The following is a 21,791-nucleotide window of genomic DNA, read 5'->3' on the forward strand; positions in this document are numbered from 1 at the left end:
GGCCTGCTATGTGCCAGGCACTATTCTAAGCACTGGACAATTGGCAGTGCCAAAACAGACAAACCCCTGCCTTAGTAGAGCTCAATTCAAATGGCAAAGACAGACAACAAACAAACAAACCGTAAAATATGGGAGTGAAAAGTGCCATGAGGGAAACTAAGTCAGGGTAAGAAGGCAAGGCAGTTGGGGGGGCTGTTTCGATAGGGAGGTCAGGGAGGTCTCCCAGGGGAGGGGACACAGGAGCCAAGTACCCCATTTCCTACCTCCTTTGTTCAGGGTGTTCAGGCAGCCTGGGATCCAAGATCACGGGCCCCAATCTGAGCCCCGGTCACGAGAGGTGATGAGCAAAACAGTGCATCTGTGAACCCCGGGGCCCGATTTTCCCTGGAGTTCAGAGGCACATCTGCCTGAACACAGGAAAAGGGAAGAAACCACCACTTCCTTCAGGGATGTAGCAAGCACAAGAGTAAAGGGCATAAGGTAGGCACACAGGAGCCAAGGAACAAATGCCAATTAATCCGATGCAAACTGGCCATCTGTCAGGCCGGCTGCAAGGGACAGCTGCATGTGGGGAGGAGCGGGCACCCGTCTCTGCGGTGATTCTGTGGACAAGTACAACCTGAATGTCACAGGCTTCCGCAGCCGGAAAGTAAAATGGTGATTCCGTTAACCTTAATGCCTAAATTTTGATGCCCCAAGCCCTCAGCTGTGTAGCGGTGGAAAGAACAGGACTCTTTTCTTTTTTCTTTTTGAGATAGGGTCTCACTCTGTTGCCCAGGCCGGAGCATAGTGGTGCCATCATGGCTCACAGAATCTTTCAACTTCTGGGCTCCAAGTGATCTTCCCACCTCAGTCTCTCAAGTAGCTGGGACCACAGGCTTGCAGCGCTATGCCCAGCTAATTTTATTTTATTTTAATTTTTGTAGAGATGGGGGGTCTCCCTATGTTGCCCAGGCTCATCTCAAACTCCTGGGCTCAAGCGATCCTCCTGTCTAGGCTCAAATTATTGGGATTATAGGCATGAGCCACCGTGTCCAGCTTAAAGTCCAGGGTTTTAGGGAGTCACTGCTCCCATCTATCCCTGAGACTTCAGGGAAGCCCCATGCTTGCACAGACCCACCCTGGCCTTGCTCTCTCTTCCCACCACCAAAGTCCCAGGCCCAAGGCATCACCTCTTGGACTCTATTCTATTGCTAGTATCTTGCCACCACCAAGCCCATCACCACAGTAGTGAAGTCCAAAGTTAGTGAACAGAAGGGCTCCCTAGATTTTGCCACTACTGGGAAAGCTGCAACTCAGGATGTCATTCCTGCTAAGTGAGAGGGGAAATGCTCACAGCACAGAGAGCAACACGAGGTTGGCACCTAAAATGTGATCCAGCTAGCCACGCAGCTGTTCCACAGCGCTCTTCGGTTTGCCAAGCTGGGCCCACCTGCTCCCTTGCACTGTAGTGGGGAGGCCTCCACCAAGACTCCCATCCCTGGTGGCCATGCAAGAGCTTTCAAAGCCCAGGAAAGGCGCTGCTCCAATGACCCATCCCTCTGGTCCCTTGCTTCTACCCCAAGCATAGCTGCGGACTCTGCCTTAGCAGGGATCTCTGCCAATTCATCCAGCAACTCTGATTTTGTGAACAAGGAGGGTGTTTCTTCTCAGTCAGTCAGGGATGTCACACAGCAAGGATTTCTGAACAGCCTCGTGTTACAGGTACTTCAGTTCATGGGCATGCAGAGACCCCTTTCTCACAAACACATATATGCCACCAAGGAGCTGGGTCAGGAAGAGGCGAAGTATCCACACTCCTGTATGAACGGCGGGGCCAGGGACTGGGTCCGGCTTGCCCACTCAGGCGAGTTCTCTGTGAGTGCCGGGTCACTCTCTGTGTTATCTGCTCCCCCTACTCCCCCTCCACCAGACATGACTGTGTCCGTGCTCTGTAGACAAGGCTTGTCTTTTCATCCCAGGAGCTCCCTGGTTGCTGTGTAAATGAGTGCAAAAGAAAGAAAGAAGGAAGGAAGAAAGAAAGAGAAAGAAGGGAGGAAGAAAGAAAGAGAAAGAAGGAAGGAAGAAAGAGAAAGAAGGAAGGAAGAAAGAAAGAGAAAGAAAGAAGGAGAAAAAGACAGAAAGAGAAAAGAAGGGAAAGCTCTTGGTTGCAGTAGAATTCTGAAGTCCAACTAGTAAAATTAGAGAGAATGCTGGAGTTGGGAGGTTAGCACAACCCCAGATTAAAAATGAAGAAACAGTAGATGAACGCAAAAATGGAAGCAGTGTATTCTTTACAAATACCAACATTGCACAGGACAAAGAAAAGCTGTGGGATGTTTCAGATTAAAGGAAGCTAAAAAATCTTGAAAACCAAATCTGCAGTATCTGACCCCCTAGACTGGATCCTGCACTAGAAGGGAGAATGCTGTGAAGAGTATTATTAGACCAAGCAAAAAATTTGTAATATGGGTGATGGATTTATACATGTAAATGTATAAAATTGTTAACTATACTGTGGCATATAATATTCTTATTCTTAGGAAAAACACACTGTTAAGTATTCAGGGGTAAAGAGCCATAATATACATAATATAAAAATGGTTCAGGAAAAATTTATGTATAAACACACATGTATAACCACATGTTCATATAGTATATATATACATATATATGAGACAGAGAATAAGAATAAATAATACATGGGTTAAACTATAAACAATAAGTAAATCTGGGTAAAGTGAATATGAATATTCTTTGTACTATTTCTCATTTTGCAACTTTTTGTAAACTTGAAATTATTTCCAAACATAATGCTTTAAAATGCTTTTACATGCCTCACACTTAACTGATTTCTGGCATGTTCATGTACACTGGTACTTTTGATCCTCCCAGCAGCTCCATGAGATAAGCAGGGCAGGCATTTTTATATTTCCCACTGTACAGATGAGGAAGTTAAGACACAGAGATGTTGAGTGATTTGCCAAGGATGACACCCTGGCAAACACAGCTTGAACATTCATCTCCAGGTGCAAGTCTAGGCTTCGTCCCATAATATCCACATTCTCCAAATCCTTTCAGAATCCATTTGCAATTCCTGCTAGTCATCTCTCCAGGAGGTCATGAACTCCTAATTTTACTTTATATACATATATATACACATATATATAGATAGATAGAGAGAGAGAGAGAGATTGAAATGGAGTCTTGTTCATTCACTCAGGCTGGAGTGCAGTGGCATAATCTTGGCTCACTGCCAACCTCCACCACCCAGGTTCACCTGATTCTCTTGCCTCAGCCTCCTGAGTAGCTGGGACTACAGGTGCACACTACCATGTCCGGCCTTTTTTTTTTTTTTTTTTTTGTATTTTTAGGAGAGATGGGGTTTCACCATGTTGGCCAGGTTGTTTTCGAACTCCTGACCTCAGGTGATCTGCCCCCTTCAACATCCCAAAGTGCTGGGATTACAGGCATGAGCCACTACGCTCAGCCCCATAATTTTACTTTTATGAGTTTATTACTCAGCCTTTAAAATCCAACTCGAGTCAGTTTCTTCTGCTTTCTCCTTGCCCCTGTGTCCCTCCCTGAAAGCTACAACTGTCCATCAGTGACTCTCCCCAGCATGGGCGCCTGCCTCCTTTCACTTCAGAATTGATTGCCTATGTTGCAGTTATTTCCTATTTGTTTCTGTTTGTCTCCCTGAAGGGCAGGGACCAAGTATTGTTCCTCTGACTCCCAGCTCCTAGCTCTGTGCCTGGGTCTTTGAATGTTGGCTGAATAAATGACGATGTGACTGAATGAAACCTCCTCTTATTTGACCTAAACTCACCTCAATCAAGTCTCAAAGTGAGGCTTTCATTGTGGAGCTGGAATTAAGTAGGATTAAAGTTAACGCTGTCTTGGCTGACATAATTCTCTCACTCCTTCTGTTTCTTCCAAGGGTAGAAGATCAAGGCAGCATACAGGTCATAGGGAAGCCACATGGTATTTGTTTCTAGTTAAATAAGGAAGATCTTCTTACTGAAAATGGTCTGGAGGGAGGGAGTCAATCTGCCAACAGATATGAAGTAACCAGGTGGGCTGAGTTTAGAGGATGCAATGGACAAAGGAGCAGAAGCCCAAAAGGGACTAGCAGGCAACTGCTACTGAGTCACAGGTTCCATATCAGTTCAAGCTTCAGTCCTTAAGGGATATGAGAATTTCTGTGGAGTGACATGCAGCACAATTTAGGCAATCACCTCCCCCATGTCAGTATCCAGAAAATAACTAAGGAGCATTCTGCACAGACTTCAGGAAACCTGATTGATATCTACCTTCCTGGTCCATCATGCTCAGGGGACAGAGGGCTATGATCTCTCCAGCACAGCTCTGTGCAACTTGTGAGAAGATGGAACTTTCAAATAAACCCCTGGGCTTAAGACAAGGCTGAAATTTTATTTGAAGGGATTTGCTTTCGATTTCATTTTTTTAAATGCATTTTTAATAACAAACCTATTCAATCAAAAGGGGGTATTTGACTGTTTGGAACAGCAGTGGGATCGCCCTCAATGTAATTTGGATCCTTTCCTAAACCCATGTCCTTTGATTCTGCCAGCTCAGGTCTCTCCTCAGCCGGTAACTCACAAAGCATGGTTGTCAGTGGTGTGGAAAAAACTCAGCTAGGAGTGTCCCTAAAGACACCTCCAGACCCATCCCGGCCAAACAAGACAATCAGTTCCTATTCATTGGACACCAACAAGTGACATCACACAGACAATGTAAATGTTGAAGCGGGAAGGACTGTGAGGGGCACATAGTCCCAGCCCCTCTCACAACATTGAGACCCCCATGGCCAAACTGCTGGACCACCAGGAAGGAGTGTGAACTCTTCTACCTCCTGTACCTTCCTCCTCCTAGAGAGGGAGGCCGCCGAAGAATGACACACCCCTGCGGCTTATCACCAACCTTCCTGGTTTGGGGATCATGGGAGAAGCAATGAGGAGCATTCTTAGGTCTAATGGGCAGGTCTTAAATGAAAACTCCTAAGAAAACCAGGGAGATGATAGGTGCTGCTAATCTCTGGGGTTGGGATGCTCCAAGAGGTCATGGAAGCCCAGCTAATGTCAGGGAGCTGGAGTTGCTGGAGCTTGAGCAGATCTGAGTTAGGCACCAGGAGGTTTTACACAGATTCCTTCAGTTTGGAAGAGGGCCTGCAGACGCCGCTCCCTGGAGAGCCACCGGTGGGCAGGAGGGAAAAGCAGAGGCTGCGGGAAGCTAGCAGATGGTGGTGGGTGGTGCAGTGGACTGAACGACGCCCCTCGTGGTGGAGTGGAGAGCTGCATGGCCAGCCCGCAGCCCGTGGCCGTGAGGCCCTGGAGTCCCAAGAAAAGCTCCAGGGACCTGGGAGAATTTGACCGGGGTGGGAGCCAGGGGTTGGAGTTGGCAGTGGTTGGTGTCCCTAACGCCAGGGAGGGCAGTGGGGCAAGGTCATATTCACTTTGAGCTGAGTCTGCGTCTTTATAAGTTTGCTCATTTTGACAAATTTGTGACACATTCAATTCAACATTTTCCTAAAGATGTTGAAATCCTAGTAGAGCTGAGATAGTCTGGTAGTCATGTAGACCTTCTCGGTCCAGTGACAGTGGCAGAGTCAGGACTTATCTAAGCAGATCATCTCAAATTTAACATATTCTCAGCACAGCAGCCAGAGGTATCCTGCAAGAGCCTGCAGATGATATCCCTCTTCTGTTCCATCCTGCCTGTGACCTCCCATTCCACCTAGAAAGCCCTTACAAAGATTGCAAGGCCCAGCGTGCTCTGGCTTCTGACACCTCAGACCTCATCCCTGCGGTCGCCTCTCGATCACCCCATTCCAGTCTTACAGGCCCCTCCCTGGTCTCCAGCACACCAGGCCCATGGGTGCTGCCCTAGCTGCTCCTTCTGCCTTGATCTTCCCCTAGGTGTCCCCATGACCCCAGCCCTCTCCCGGTTAGTTCTTTGCTGGAGCATCATCTCACAAAGGCTAACCTGACCCCTCTGTTTTAAATTGTAGCACCCCCACCATTCCTATGCCCCTCCCCAGAACTTGGAACCATCTGACATCCTGAATGTCTAAGTCATCTGCTTATTGCCTGGCTGCTCCACTAGAAGGTAAAACCCTGTTGGGGTTGGGATTTTTGTCTATTTCACTGACCACTCACTGATGAGTGCCTAGAATAGCACCTGGCATGTAGTAAATACTCCAAAAATGTCTGTTGAATGAATAAAGGTAAAGAAGGTGAAGCCTGCTGGCTCTTAGTGTTGACCAACTCAGTCGGCCTGAGCTCCAGATCAAACCACTTTCTAACAGCGCTCCTGCTCCCAGTTCTGCTGGCTCAGCCCCGGCTCTCGACTCCCATATCTGCTTTCTGCCCTTTCCCATTGCCTGGCTCAACTCTGTGTCTCCCCACCATCCCCACCATGACAACAGGGGCCATGCACATGGGCCTCAGATCAGCATTTCCCACAGCAGTGATCCACCTGCCTCACCCCAGCCTTTCCCACGGCAGTGATCCATCTGCCTCACCCCAGCATTTCCCACAACAGTGATCAGCCTGTCTCCATAACAACCTTCCTTGATTCTGAGACTCTTAATGAGCACCCCAGTCCTTCACAGCCTCTATTTCAGTCAAAGCAATCCCAATATCTTTTTAAAACATCTTGTACCATCCATTTGACCAACATAGATGATCCTGTAGCCACAGGAGAAGTCACCCTCAGGAGAAGGCTTGTTAGGCCAGGCAGGGTTTCTCTCAGTGCTGGGCCTGCCTGTGAGCCTCCAGAACAGGATAAATCTGGCCCAAGGTGCCTCTCGACAGAATCACCACCATGCCAGAGCGAAGAAGAAGGGTCCATTTTTGAGGCTGCTCCCTAAAGTACAGGAACATGTGTTCTCAGAATCATCAAGTGCTGGAGGACCCAAAAGAGAAGCTCAGTAGACACAGGCCCCATGCTTCCAAGGCAAAGCCTTCCAGGCTCACCGATGTTACCATCCAGAGCTGGCATCTCAACAGCCCCACACAGACACAGGATTTCTCAGAGCCATGGAGCACAACAGAAACACCAGCCATCTGTCTCTTGAAATTTTCAAGGAAGGGGTCCCGCATAGCTTGGAAGACACATTAAGGCAAGTTTTGTGCTTATACCATGTTGTGTGTGCAGAACGTTCATGTCTTCCCTTGGATGATCCGAGTGTGAAACAGGCAGGTTCCCATCTACTGCCCCCCACTTGATCTCAGCCAGGGGTCCCAGCAGTTCTGGAAGCCCACAGGAGTGAGATAAGGCCTGCAAAACTGCTGAGGAGAGAGAGCAAATCCCAGCCGAGCAATGTTCCCAATCGCTCTGCGCCAAATTCAGTTGAAATGAGACACTTTTCAGAAACAATTTCTGGGTAAGTGGTGGAGAAAATAAGAACACTGTGAACACGTGGAGGAAAGAAAGGAGCAGCCACCCGAGAGCAGAGATGGCTCTTCGTCCGTCAGGCGGAGCGAGCTGGGACGAAGCACGTTCCTCACACTCCGTCACACAGAGGCATCGGCTGGGACAATGACTTGTGTGGGTTGTCATGACGATGAAATTGAAACTAGGATAAACAATAGCCACTCAGCCAGCAACCTAACCTCTAAGCTGACCTGTCATTTTGATTGCAGCCACCTGGGCCCCACATAGACATCAGGAGATGAACATCTCTCGGGGCAGGCTTTGATAACAGGTGGCTAAACATGAGGCTGGAAATCAACTGAATCTTTTTGCTCTTCTGTAAGCCAAGCTAGGGAATTCAGCAGCATCCTCTATAAGGTCCCCAGAGCCTGTGGAGGGACAACAGAGCACATAAAGTTAATGCAATGGACCCGAAGACACACAGCATCTCAGCAGAAAAGGCTAGGAATTGCTACCCCATCCTAAATTCAAAATCCCTTGGAAATCATTGCCGGCTCACTAAGGGTAGCACTTCTAAAGCTCAACAGGGCTTCCTGGCATTCCTCACCAAATGGACCAGGGCAAAATTTAATTATTGTCTCTGTTAGAACTTGAAAATCCCTTTGCAGTTCTAAGGCAAATGCAAATGCAGTTTCTGTGGACTCTGTGCCACCCTCCCTTCCTTCTCTGGTTGCCTCAGACACATCTGCAGAAGCTGAGCACCAGGAAAGAGAATAGAATATGCCCCGAAGGGCTCAACTTGACTTTAAAAAATTGTATTATTATTTATATTTAATAGCAGCTTCAGAGAAAGCAGCAGATCCTAGGGCATGGCAGAAATGTAAATGCTAACTGATTGTTATTCTTACAGAAACTTAGAATTCTAAAGTTTAATCATCCTCATTAGCATAATTTGGGTGACTTCAGTCCATAACCTTATCCTGGAGTTGATTATTTATGGCGCCCTGAACAGAAGTCGAAAATTAACTTTGATTTAATGTAACAATTCCATCCCCAATATAATTCATAATGCAGATACATTTGTCAAAAATAAATCAGGCTCCTCACCCATCTCAGAACAGGAAACCAAGAAAGGAATAGAAAGAGAATCCCTAATCTTTTCTTTCTGTAGTTGTTCTGGCTCTCCCTTCGCCTGCTCAAGTCTGTGCTTGCTCAGGGACTAGCTTTGGAGAAGGCTGAGAGCTTCAGGGTGGAGAAAAATCTAGGGATCAGGCAGACAGGCCAGGAGGGAGTGGAGGTTCTCTCGGGATGAACATCTTGCATCTCCTGAGGGCTTTATCCAAGTAAGCAGCTTTCTAACAAGACAGGATGAAAAAGTCGTCCCAGGGAGCTCATCTGGTGGGAGGGTTGTGCAGAGAGCTTAAGGTAACCCCTTGCATGTGTTTGAAGTTTTTTTTTACAGTTTGCTTCCACCTGTAGTATTTCGTTTAATCCTCACCACTTTAGGTAGGGCAGCTGGGAACTGAGGCCTGAGGAAGTTAAGCAACTTGTCTCTGTCCCACAGCTTGTAAAAGGCAGTGTTGACCCTGGGATCCTGGTCTCCTGGCTCCTCAGGCAGTGCTCTTGGGCTGTCTGCATGTGGAAGGAAAGGTGCTTGGGTATGCCGCCTGTCTCCTGGCCCAGGGAAGCAGAGCCCTTATGGACTCCATCAAGGACTTGGGGTGACAAGGGGAGATGATGCTCCCAGAGCAGACAGGAGCAATTTTCAAGACATTACCAGCTCACCAATTTCCAAGAGCTCAGAAGCAGCCTTTACTGCTTCTACAGAAAACACTTAGAAAATGTAAGTCCCAGGGCCGGGCAAGGTGGCTCACACCTGTACTCCCAGCACTTTGGGAAGCCAAGGTGGGCGGATCACTTTGAAGTCAGGAGTTCGAGACCAGCCTGACCAACATGGTGAAACCCCATCTCTACTAAAAAATATAAAAATTAGCCGGGCATGGTGGCATGAGCCTATAGTCCCAGCTACTTGGGAGGTTGGGACAGAAGAATCATTTGAAGCAGGGAGGCAGAGGTTGCAGTGAGCCGAGATGGCACCACTGCACTCCAGCCTGGGCAACAAGAGCAAAATTCCATCTAAAATATGTGTGTGTGCGTGTGTGTGTGTGTATTCCCCACACATAGGGCAAAAAGAACCCTCGGAGACCTCTCCTAGATGATGGGTCAGAGTTATCCTAGGATTATGGTTAGACTTACAGACTTACCTCACTATGAATAGATTTGCCTCTGCAAGGTACCAAGTTCTCTACCAAGGAAGAAATCTCTCTCCATGGACAGTACCAAGGAGCCAGACGGGCACTTCTGTGGAGCTCTTCCTCCCTGCTAATTCTCTGTCAGGACTGCTGAAGCCACCCAGACATGCCAAGTTTTAGTGGCAACAGGTTTGCCTGCCAGTAACCAACATCCTCTACCTCCTCCCCACAAGCACCTACAGGCTGACAATGCCAACTCTCCCTTTTCCATGCCAGGCAGAGCTGATGCTATCTCACAACGGGCAGCAGAACCCTGTGCCAACAGCCAGAGTCTGGCCCAGTGGCTGGCAGGAAAGTGACCACATTCAGACTATGCCATTTGGCTCTTTGGCTTCTGCTCTGAAAAAAAAAAAAAAAAAAAAAAAAAACTGGCTGAGAAGAGGTAAAAGCTGTTGGCAAAATATAAAGTTTGCATTCTCTTGGTCTCAACTCAGCAGGGATAGTGATGGGCTGGCATGTCTTTTGTGTATATATGTGTGTATGTACACACATGCACATACGTGCATCCTCACACTCAATCACATGTTTTTAACAGCTATAAAACTATGACAGAACCAGGCCAAAAGGCTCATCGTGAAAGAGAAAGTACCCAGGGCCTTAGATAAAATTGTAACCAATCTTAGTTTGGGTCACCATGACATTAGAACAATGAATTGATTCATCCAATTAGAAGAATCAATTGGTTCATCTAATTCAAACAACCACCTGATCCCACCAATGAAAAAAAAAAAAAAAGTCAGTTGTTAAAGCCTTTGTTGACCAAACACTCAAGGAGTTGGCTGAATTGATGTTTTACCAACTAAAAGCTTGTGATGCTGTACAGACATGGCTTTTGGCTCACCCCTTCCGGTGTCACTTCACTGAAAGAAAGAATATGGCATTTTGGTCTCTTCTGATTCCGTTTCTAGGTAAGTGATATTAACTATAACAACAGCAATAACAATAATGGGTGCATGTCTGCATGAGGACATCTAGTGTGAGCCAAGAACTCTGTTGTGCACTTCATATGCTTTCAAATAATTCTCACAACAACCCCATGACATCAATGTTGTTATTATCCTCCTGACTTTAAATCTGAGAAAACTGAGGTTGACAACAGTTAAACTACTTGCCCAAGGTCACACAGCTAGTCAGTGATATATCCAAAGCCCAGACCTGGGCCATTTTCCTCCTCTTTACACGTGTTCATATGTGTGCTGTTGTTTCCCCAACTAGAACGTAACTTCCATGACAGAAGGGACCTTGTCTATGTTGTTTGTTCTTGGATTCCCAGATTGAAAACAGTGCCAATACACAGGCGCAGAACAGGCTCTCAATAAATAACTATCGAATGAATGAATCAGCCTCACCTCAACTGTGAGATGAAACCAAGCAGCTTCATATCCACCTCTGAAGTGAAGCCCCAACACAGACAGTATCCAAGGATGGGTATTGGGGTGTGGTCCTCCCAGAGAACAAGGATGGGGTGAGTCCATGCTCTCTGCTATTGGCAGGGACAGGAGGACAGACACTTCCCTGCCCCAATCAATGCAGGTTTCCATCAGTCATCTGTCTCCATGAAAGGCCCCTGGGCTGGGAACACCCTGTGCCTCTCGTCACCCGGTGTCATGGCACAGGCATCCATGCTCCCTCTTGCCAGGCAGCTTTCACAGGTGGGCAGCGGATGGCATTGGTGTTCTGGCAATCCAGCTGGACAAGTTTCTACCTGAACTTTGGCTTTGCCAGTGACTGGGTGGAGGAGCCAGAAAAAAAAGGTCTGGAGAAAGGAAAGTGCCTTCTCATTTCTGCTTCCCAACCCCACAGGGCTGGGAGGAAGGAATGATGTGCTGAGGATAGTAGGAAGCACCACTGAGAACATACATTCTTTGAGCATTTGGGACCTTGGGTCTCCCATTCATCCTCTGGCTTTCAGATATACCTGCGAGAACTCACCTGGGACAGGCCTGCAGACATGAAGCTCCTCTGATATTGCATCTGATCCATCATGTTCAGAACTGCAATCCCTCCTGATGGGCAATGCCGTGAGAGTGGAGAAGTTCAGCAGTCCGAGGATTGTCTCTAGGGCACAAGATGGAGCAAGCACCAATTCTCAACCTAACCTCTCAGACAAATGTGTTGTTGCTACTGTTATTTGTAAAGACCCTGGTCCTATTTATAAGCCTTGTTCTTTGCTCCTCCTAGGGACATGAGAAACTGTACAAATAAGAAGGCAGGTTTAACCCTTTCCTTGTTGTGGATAGACACTTGCCAGAGACATGTAGGAGTGAGTAGCTTGCAAGATTAATACCTCAGGCTTGCAAAATGCATTCTGTTTGCCAAAGCATTTTCTCATTTCAGCCTTATGACTGTGAGATAAGGGATATTGTTTTAAGTTCATATTACAGATGAGAAAACAAAGACTGAGCCAAGGCCTCAAAGGTCATTCTAGGCCACCTTCCCTCTCCTTCTACCCAGGTTCCAGGCCCATGGAGAGCAGGTGAAGAGAAAGAGTGGTGTTTACAGGCCACCTCGATAGAGCACTATTCCTTGGTGAAAGGTCACCTGTCCCTGAGCCTGCTCTGTGAGGGCTGAGCCAGGCAAAGCACTTGCAGTGGTGAATTTTATGTCAACTCTACTCAGCCACAAGGTGCTCAGATTTTTGGTCAATCGTTATTCTGTGTGTCTGCGAGGGGGTTTCTCAATGAGATTAACATTCGAATTGCTGGACTAAAGAAGGCACATGGCCCTCCCTAATCTAAGTGGCCCTTATCCAATCAGTTGAAGTCCTGAATAGAACAAAAATGCTGATCCTCCCAAAATTAGGAGGGAATTCTTCCAGCCTGTCTTCAGGCTGGGACATCGGTATTTTCTTCACTCGAACTGGAACGTCAGCTTTTCCTCGTCTCGAGCCTGCTGGCTGCAGGTCTTGGGATTTGTTGACCCCCAAAATTGCATGAGCTAATTCCTTAGAATAAATCTCTTTCTTAATACATATATATACACACATCCCATTGATTCTGTCTCTCTAGAGAGCCTTGACTAATAGAGGGCCCCAGAGGCTCTGAGCGGGAGAGGAGCTGGGAAACCGGCTGAGCAGGCTGGCCTCCTCCCACCCTGGCACCAATAGAGAAAGGAAGTGTTTTCTGCTCTTCCACACATGCTCCTTTCTAGAAGCTGCCCTTCCTTCCCCAAAGCATTTCTTCAAAAATATTTACTGACACCCAGCATGTGCCAGGCTTTTGGAGTATGGGTGTATCAGTGAACGAAATAGATGAAAATCCTTGCCCTCACGGAACTCAGATTCCATTGCAAAGATAATAAGAAAATTCGTCTACTACGAGGTGAGAAAGACTAAGAACAAACAGAAAGTAGATCAGCATTGGGTGCTTAGGTGCGTTGGGGTGGGGGTCAGGGACCGTGTTGAAGGGAATTGAAGACAGGCCTCTGTAGGGAGGTGAGATTTGAGTGAAGATTTGAAGGAGGTGAGGGAATGAGCCAAGCAGGTATTTGGGTGAAGATTATCCCAGACCAAGGACACAGCCAGAGCAAAGGCTCTGAGAGGGGGGATGCCTGGAACTGCAGAGGCCAGTGTGGCTGGTGCAGAGAGGGAGCAGAGAGAAGGGCAGAGCCCTAAGACATGGGGATGAGGTAGCCCGAGGCCTGAGGAGACACCCGGGGGGGGCTTTTGCAGGGTTTCTGGCTGAAGAGCAGCACAATCTGATTTAGTTTTTTTGTTTTGTTTTGTTTTGTTTTTGTTTTGTTTTTTTGAGATAAAGTCTTGCTCTGTCACCCAGGCTGGAATGCAGTGGTGTGATCTCAATTCACTGCAAGCTCCGCCTCCCGGGTTCAAGTGATTCTCCTGCCTCAGCCTCCCGAGTAGCTGGGACTACAGGCTCGTGCCACCATGCCCGGCTAATGTTTTGTATTTTTACTAGAGACAGGGTTTCACCACGTTAGCCAGGATGATCTTGATCTCCTGACCTCGTGATCTGCTCATCTCAGCTTTCCCAAGTGCTGGGATTACAGGCGTGAGCCACCGCGCCTGGCCTAATTTAGGTTTTAAAAGGATCCCTCTGAAACGGAGCATGGTGGTGCATGCCTGTGGTCCCAGCTACCCAGGAGGCTGAGGTAGGAGGATCACTTAAGCCCAGGGGTAGGAGGCTATAATGAGCCATGTTTGCACCACTGCACTCCAGCCTGGGCAACAGAGTGAGACCTCATCTCCATTAAAAAAAAAAACAAACCATTTTTAAAATTAAAAAAAGAAAAAAAAGGATCCCTCTGGGAGCATGTGGAGAACACGTTGTAAAGCGGGCAAGAATAGAAGCAGGGAGGCCGGTTAGGAGGCTCTCATCAAAGTCCAGACCAGAGGGCATGGTGACCCCACCCAAGATGACGCCAGGGCTCAGACTGTGGATGGAGTCAAGCAAAGATGGAGACGCCTCGGAGCTTCACAGGCAAGTTCCAGGGTTCTGGGTCCTTCTGCTCTCTGCCCAGGGAAGTGTCCTAAAGACACTTCCTTTGCTGGGACCCCAGGGGGAAATGCCTCCTTGCAGCTAGAAACAGTCTTCCTCTGGTGGGGGCTGGAAACGATGATGAGAAGTACAAGTTCTAGCTCCTTCCCCAATATCTGGGTGAGCCATTAAGAGCTGACATCACACAAGTCCTAGAGCTGAAGCAGGGGCTCAAGAGGAAAAGAATAATGGTCTCTCCCGTGAGTGCAGTCGGTGGTGTGCTGGTAAATCTTTAACAACTGGTTCTTTGGGAAAAACATGTGTATGTATGTGTGTAATTTTACAGGTCTAAAGAATGTGTGGCATATATCTTACAAATAATAATAAAAATATACTATCCTTTATCATAAATTACATATAACAACTGATTCTCACAGAACGCTTTAGTTGATTTTTGCAGAACTCCTGTATTTGCAGCCAGTCTATGATCGCAGTTGACAAGCCAGTGTAATTCCCACAGCGATGCTGATTGATATTTTCATTTACATTAATGGGTTAAAAAAAAAAATGAAATGGGCTGCGCGGTGGCTCACATCTGTAATCCCAGCACTTTGGGAGGCCGAGGTGGGCAGGTCACAAGGTCAGGATTTCAAGACCAGCCTAACCGACATGGTGAAAACCCGTTTCTACTAAAAATGAAAAAAAAAAAAATTTAGCCTGGCATGGTGGCAGGCACCTGTAATCCCAGCTACTCGGGAGGCTGAGGCAGAATTGCTTGAACCCGGGAGGCAGAGGTTGCAGTGAGCCAAGATCATGCTATTGCACTCCAGCCTGGGCAACAAGAGCAAAACTCCGTCTCAAAAAGAAAAAAGAAAAAAAGTGAAATGACAGAACTATTTGTTGAAACTTCCCTTGTTCATCAATGATGTGAGTGACTTCATTGTGGCATCAGATACTAGTCTTCACTTACTGCAATAATATGTCCTCATTTTTCATAGACGTGTAATAGTCACAGACACAGCACACTTTTAAGTTTAATCTGCATCATTAAGATATTCGCCATCACTTTTTTTTTTTTTTTTGAGATGGAGTCTCACTCTGTCACCCAGGCTGGAATGCAGTGGTGCGATCTCAGCTCACTGCAACCTCCACCTCCCGGGTTCAAGCAATTATCCTGCCTCAGCCTCCTGAGTAGCTGGGATTACAGGCATGTGCCACCACGCCCGGCTAATTTTTGTATTTTTGGTAGAGACAGCATTTCGCCATGTTAGCAGGCTGCTCTCAAACTCTTGACCTCAGGTGATCCGCCCACCTCAGCCTCCCAAAGTGCTGAGATTACATGTGTGAACCACCGTGCCCAGCTTCTCCATCGCTTTTTAAAGTCTGGATAAAGAACAGAACAATGAATGAAACCCTGATTTAGAGTCTTTGTCAATTCTATGTTGTGAATATTCCTACCCTGGCTCATTTCAAGCTGACATCATTGAGTGTGGCACTGGGAAGAGATGCTTGCTGGTGTGGCATCATACAGCCTCTCCACCAGACAGATACCAGAGATGGAAATAATCTCGAACATAGACAGTAAAATGCAGTAAAATAATTAGGAAGTAAGGAGTTCTGAGTATTTATTACCTTGATGTTTAATATGACTTATTTAATTGTAGTTTATATAATGTAATTTCTAACAACAGCTATGTTTTTCAATCAGCTCACAAAATCACTGAAGGTTTAATGCTCCACTCTCGTGAGCCCAGAAATGCCAGCTCTAACACCACCCGGACTAGTATGGTGCTTTCATGGAAATTACCCGTCTTCCTCACTCAGAGATCCGTAAGCTACCAAAAAATGGGAAACTGAGGCCCAGAGGGGTGAGGTGAGATGCCCAAGGCGCCCGGTAACTGCTGTCCTAGAGTAAGAGTGGCCTTAAGGTATGGGTATGGGGTGAGGGAGGGCATGGCGAAAATCCAGGAGAGCCAGGGGAAGCAGCTTCATATGGGGGCAGTGAGGGTTGATGGCATTCCTGGGTGTGAGGCGCACCCCATCCCAGGCCCACATCACCACCCTCGGTTTCCCACAGCCTGCCTGGGCCAGCCTCTCAGAACAGGATCTTGGTGGATCATTAGGGAGAAGCAGGCTCACCCAGGTTGCATAGGCTGTGGTTGATTAACAAATTAGCTGTAAATCACGCGCCAATCAATGTAAATAACAAGTTTGTCCACAGGATGGAAAATCTGCCCGTGCCAGCCTCCTCAGCTGGGCTTGTCAGAGTCAGCACAGGAGGATCCGGCCTTGGAGAGTCAGGTGGCCCCACTGGCCCAGTGCTCTAGTGTTTCATTGCCCCTGAATTTAGGGAAAGGCCAACAGAGGGGTTGAGAGGCAGGGACTGGTGACCCAAAGATCACAGCTGCCCCTCCCATTCTGTACCTGCTCTCCCTGGAGCACATTAAATCTCAGAGTCCTGTTCCAGCTCCCCAAATCCCTTCTGTACCCACCAGCGCCTCCAAAGTACCCACTTAACCCTCTGGTCCCAGAAACGAGAGTTATGATAGTGATTTCAGGTCCTCGCCAGCCTCCCCAGGCCACGAGCATCCTGGGTGTAGAGGGAGAAGCAGCACATGGCCCTGAGCGGCCAGGGAGGGAGGCTGAGCAGTGGCCTTGAATGTGGTCACTCTGAATTTGGCCCACCCCTGAAGCCAAGAGCAGATCAGCCTCCTGGGATTCTGGATGCTGGAAGGGGTGAGGAAGGAGGGAAAGCATAGGCAGCAACTGGCCAGAGAGTGACCCACACCCTAGCTTCTGTGCCAGGAGGGTAATGTGTTACCTTGGACAAGTTAAAGGGTCTCTCTTTTTATGCATGTTAAAAAATGAGTTAGCATGTTAAAAAAAGAGTTTCCATTTTATGCATGTTAAAAAATGAGTTAGCAATACAACAAATCCTTGACTTTCATAAGTTGAATATTCAACTGTTTGGTTTTCACTATTTGGTGACATGCTGTTTGCCTGGGCAGTGCCCACTCACAGGCTCTGTTCAACACCTCCCCAGAAGCCCGTGGTCTGGCACCTTACCAGCCCGGATCAAAGCTCAGGAAGGAGGCTCTGATGTCTGCTCCTGCCCTCCTGGCCCTGGCACACTCCCCCCGAATTTCCTTCCCAGTAGGACTTGGAATCTGAGATGCTGTGGCAAAGCACCAGGATCTCTGTGAAGGGGTCTGCATGGCCTGAGGGGGCAGCTCTGCCCACAGCCCTGGTGCCAGGCTTTAATGATCCTGGGTGTTGGACACACTCATGGACCTGGGCATTCCACAGACCTAGGCTCAAATGCAGGTTCTGCCACACACAGGTTACATGAACACAAAGAGGTGACGTGACCTTTCTGCCTCAGGTACCCTTTTGACCCTTTCCAGAAAGAGGACCTGAAGGGCCTCAGGGTTGATGGCCTGGGACAAAGGACAGGGACTCCTCCCTCCCTGCTTTCCCCATGGGCCTCCCGCTTAAATTCCCCAGCCACTCTTGACAGCTCAGCGTGAGCTCCTCAGCCCCAGAAAGGAGGTGAAATTAGCCTTCAATCAGCCTAGGGGCAACCAGGGAAGACAGCTGTGGGAGGTGAGTGGCAGCACAGGAGAAACGGGGAGAAGGCAGAGAGAGGGGTGGAGACAGAGCAGGAAGGTGGGAGCGGGGAGCCGGGAGCGCTGACACAGCACTCACTGCAGATTCCTGCTGTAAATCACTCTCAGGGCGGCCTGGGAGCCCCGCAGCAGGAGAGGGAAGGCTCCAATCCCAGATTCTAAGCCCCGAACATCACCCTGGAGGGCTAAGGAACTCTGGACATCCCTTTGCTCATGCTGGAGGCCTGTTTACTCCACTGCAAAATAGGGAGCACTATCCCCTGCTCTTGGGCCCTGGGCAGAGACCAATTATGTCTCAATGCCAGGGGCACTGACGTCCCCATACAGAGGTGCATGGATTAGGAATAGGATCATTATTAAGTAATTATCGTTCCTAACGGTTTTAACAACAACAACAAAAATCACACAGAGCCAGGAACATGCCTGCTCTGGGGCGTGGTGTAATAACTCACATTTATGTGGCGCCTCGCAGCATGAAAACCACGGTCGTATATTTTTCTTATTTGATTCCCACAACGCAGCAGTGCAGGTAAGGCAAAGATTTTTCTCCGTGTTTGTTTTACAAACCAGGAATTTCAGGTTCAAAGAGCAAAGAGTTCAAAGAGTTCAAAGACTATGGCCACCGCTCCCGGGGCCATAGAACCAGCTAGTGGGGACGAGCAGGAATTTGAGATCAAGTCTTGTGATTCCAGACACTACCTGTTCCCTTCCCACTACCCTTTCCTGAAGGGCCTGGGAATGGAACTGAATCCTAGGAAGGTGACATCATAGGACTTTGGGGTCCAGGTTTGGTTCCCAGTGTGTGACCTCAGAACCTCCTCAGTGTAATGGAGATCGTGCCACAAACAATGCTCAGCTCCTAAAGTTGCTGGGTGCATTCGAGGAGATTGTAGATTCAAAGGGCTTAGCTAAGATCCTAGTGGTGAAAAAGTGCTCAGTAAACATTAGCAATTGTTACCATCATTCCTGAGGTCCAAGGAAAAAGGGGTCGCCCGCTGGCTTGCTGGCCACTCTGGAGGCCAAGAGGTGACAGTGATGAACTCCCAGCTCTTGCCCCATTTGAGGAGCCTGGGAAGTGATTCCCATGGCCACTCTCCTTTTCCCCAAGAGGCTCCTCCTTGGGGCCTTCCAGCCCGCAGCAGCTGGCCCCACAGAGTGCTCATGGAGGACCCCACAGATGACGGCCCCCGGGCCCTGGGGAGGAATGAGGCTCTGCTGTGACCTTGGATGGAACTGACCTGAGCCCAAGGCAGGTGCAGGACAGGGAACTTGCTTCTCACTAGAGCCTTGATTTGGGAGGAAGCTTGGGGGCAGGGCAAAGAGCGTGACCTGAAAACTGGCTGTGCCTCAGCGTCCTCAACTGTAAAAGCAGCTGATAATGGCTGGAGTGGGGTAGGGCTGCGGCAGTCTGGGTGTGGTGTTCCCTCTGTTTTTCCCTGTGGAGGCCAGAACAAGCAATGCCAGAGCTACCCAAAGCCCCGGCTTCTCTCCTTCCTGTGAACGTCCCTGGGATGGGACCCCTCATTGGACAGGGCTGATTGAGTGGGAGTGGGAGTCAACAGGAGCACTTGAAGGCCTCTCCCACTGACCCACAGCGTGAAGCTGCTGCGGCCTTCCAGGCTGACCACCCCACCTGCCACTCCAAGCCCTCAGAGACAGCCCTGCTCCCAGCCATGGCGGCCTGAACACCTGACCTTCCGACGCGCCATTGCCTGGTCCCGCAGCCCTGCCCCAGGGCTCCCTTGGCCCCCACACTGCAGCAGGGCTTCCACAGCCCCTCAAAAGCAAGCATCAGCGAACAGGGCCTCCTCCCACGTCCCCACCCCACGCCGGGCACCAGTCAGGTGACGCGTTCTGAGGCTCTGAGGGCTCCTGTTAAGTGGTATGATTTAACCTGGGTTCTGTGTTTTGATTTTGCCCAGCTGCATCTGTGTGCATTTAGACTAATCCTGTTAGCTGCTGGGAGTGGGGTTACCTGCTGTTTATCAAGAGCGCTTGTATGATTCCCGCTTGAAATGCAGCCACCTTCCCTGGGCAGAGAGGCTCCAGTTTCCTTCATCCCACAACAGCCTCCGGGAGAGGCAGAGCATCCACAGAAAGGGCTGCCTGGCTACTCACACTGGCTTTGCAGGTGACGACATGGAGTCTGCAAGCCCCTAGACCCGTACCCCAACCTGCATGCCCTCCCCATCCACAGTACCTACCTAAGTCTCCACTTTTATCACAAGGCCTTTGATCTGCTGTATCTCAGAGTCCAAAAGGCTCAGGATCATGGGTGTGGCTGCTCTAAGGCCAGTGGGAGGCAGGGGTGCCCTGACCTTTCCCTTGCTTGAGTCATGTAGGTACCAGGTTTGAATGAAGGAAAGTTACAGTCCTGGCCTGTCGCTGTCAGAGGTGGGACCTCAGGCGTGTCCCTTGACTCAGTTTTCTCACCTGTAAGGTAAGAGAAATGCCACCAGGCCTACATATGCAGAAGTTTGTCCTAAAGGCGAAAAGAAGTCATTTGTTAACAGCACTTTTCCAGCCCTGCTCGGTTATCAGGCGTGAGGCAACAAGGATGACCTGGTGGGCACACGGTTGGAGCTGGGTCCCATCCTATCTCTGTTCACAACGTGTCCTTTAGAAAGTCACCAATGCACACAGCCTCTCTGTTTCTTCATCTGTGAAATGGGAACAGTAATGCTGTTCAACTACCCACAGTTGAAGTGACGACCAAGGCTGGCTATGATGAATTCTGGCCCCAATCTGCATGCTCACCGTGTGCTTTCAACACAACTTCCACTTTCACGCCGTGCAACACGGTGAGGGAGAAACCGCCACCTTCATACCATTGATATGGAGACCAAGGCCAGAGAGGTAGCAACCACCCAGGTCCAGACCTGGCTCTGCCCCTCCAATCCTGTGTTCCTGGGAGACACGGAGTGGGTCGAGTGCTGTTCATCTCCATGGGATCGTGTGGGCGGTCTGGCAGGCGGGTGGGGCACCTGCCCAGCCATGATCAGAACCCCCCATCCCAACACTGATGTGCCCTTTCCTGCTGGGCTGTGAGTGCTGCCAGAGGACACTGGTGCAGCCTCCTCTCTCCCACCCCACCCAGGGGTACACCCAAGCAGTGCCTATTCCTCTAGAAGGCATTCCTCCAGGTCCCATCCATCTTCCCACTTGGGAAATTCTTCCTAAGCAAGGTCACGCATCCTCATAGTCTCCTCTGCACCTGTGTGCTGAGATTCCCCAGACTCTATCTCCACCCACACCTTGGCCACTTCTCTCACAGCCTCAGATGTTTTTTTTCCAAGATGGGAGTCTTAGAAAAAAACCTAGGCTGGTCTTGCACTCGTAAGCTAAGTGATCCTCCTGCCCCAGCCTCCTGAGTAGCTGAGACTACAGGTGTGCATCATCATGTTTTTTATAGGTTTATTTCTTTCTCTCTTTTTTAACAGCTTTGTTGAGATATAATTTACATACCATACAATTCACGCATTTAAATTATACAATTCAATGGTTGTTAGTATATTCTCAAATACGTGCAACCATAACCAGAGCGGATTTTAGAACCTTTTCATTATCTCAAAAAGAAACCCTCTACCATTTAGGTATTACTCCTCAATTCCCCTACCCCACACCGTAACCCCCAACCCTAAGCAAACACCACTCTACTTTCTCTCTCTACAAATTTATTCTGGACTTTCATATAAATTGAATTATGTAATAAGTGGAATACGTTTTAAATTTTGTTTTTTAAATTTTATTATTTATTTTTATTTATATAGAGATAGGGCCGTGCTATATTGCCCAGGCTGGAGTACAGTGGCTACTCACAGCCCACTGTAGCACACTGTGGCCTTGAACTCCTGGGATCAAGTGATCCTCCCACCTCAGCCTCCAGAGTAGCTGGGACCACAGGCACTTGCCACTGCACCCAGCAACTTATCATCATGTTTTCAAGGTTGATTCATGTTGTAGCATGTGTCAGAGCTTCATTTCTTTCTATGGCTGAATAATGTTCCATTGTATGGATAGACCATATTTTGTTTATCCATTCA

The 21,791-nt window shown here is 48.5% G+C and overlaps 1 long non-coding RNA gene across 1 annotated transcript; it reads right to left on the reverse strand.

The window, feature by feature from the left end:
• Nucleotides 1-3,426: 3,426 nt before the first annotated feature.
• LOC117080950 lies at nucleotides 3,427-20,178 on the reverse strand. Its single transcript, XR_004436019.1, has 3 exons — nucleotides 19,953-20,178; nucleotides 11,622-11,747; nucleotides 3,427-7,805 (listed from the first exon to the last, which is right to left on the reverse strand). It is a non-coding gene; the product is annotated as an uncharacterized LOC117080950 (long non-coding RNA).
• Between the last annotated feature and the right edge of the window lie 1,613 nt (nucleotides 20,179-21,791).

Source organism: Trachypithecus francoisi, unplaced genomic scaffold, assembly GCF_009764315.1.
Source record: "Trachypithecus francoisi isolate TF-2019V2 unplaced genomic scaffold, Tfra_2.0 Lachesis_group8, whole genome shotgun sequence".
Taxonomy (NCBI): Eukaryota; Metazoa; Chordata; class Mammalia; order Primates; family Cercopithecidae; genus Trachypithecus; species Trachypithecus francoisi.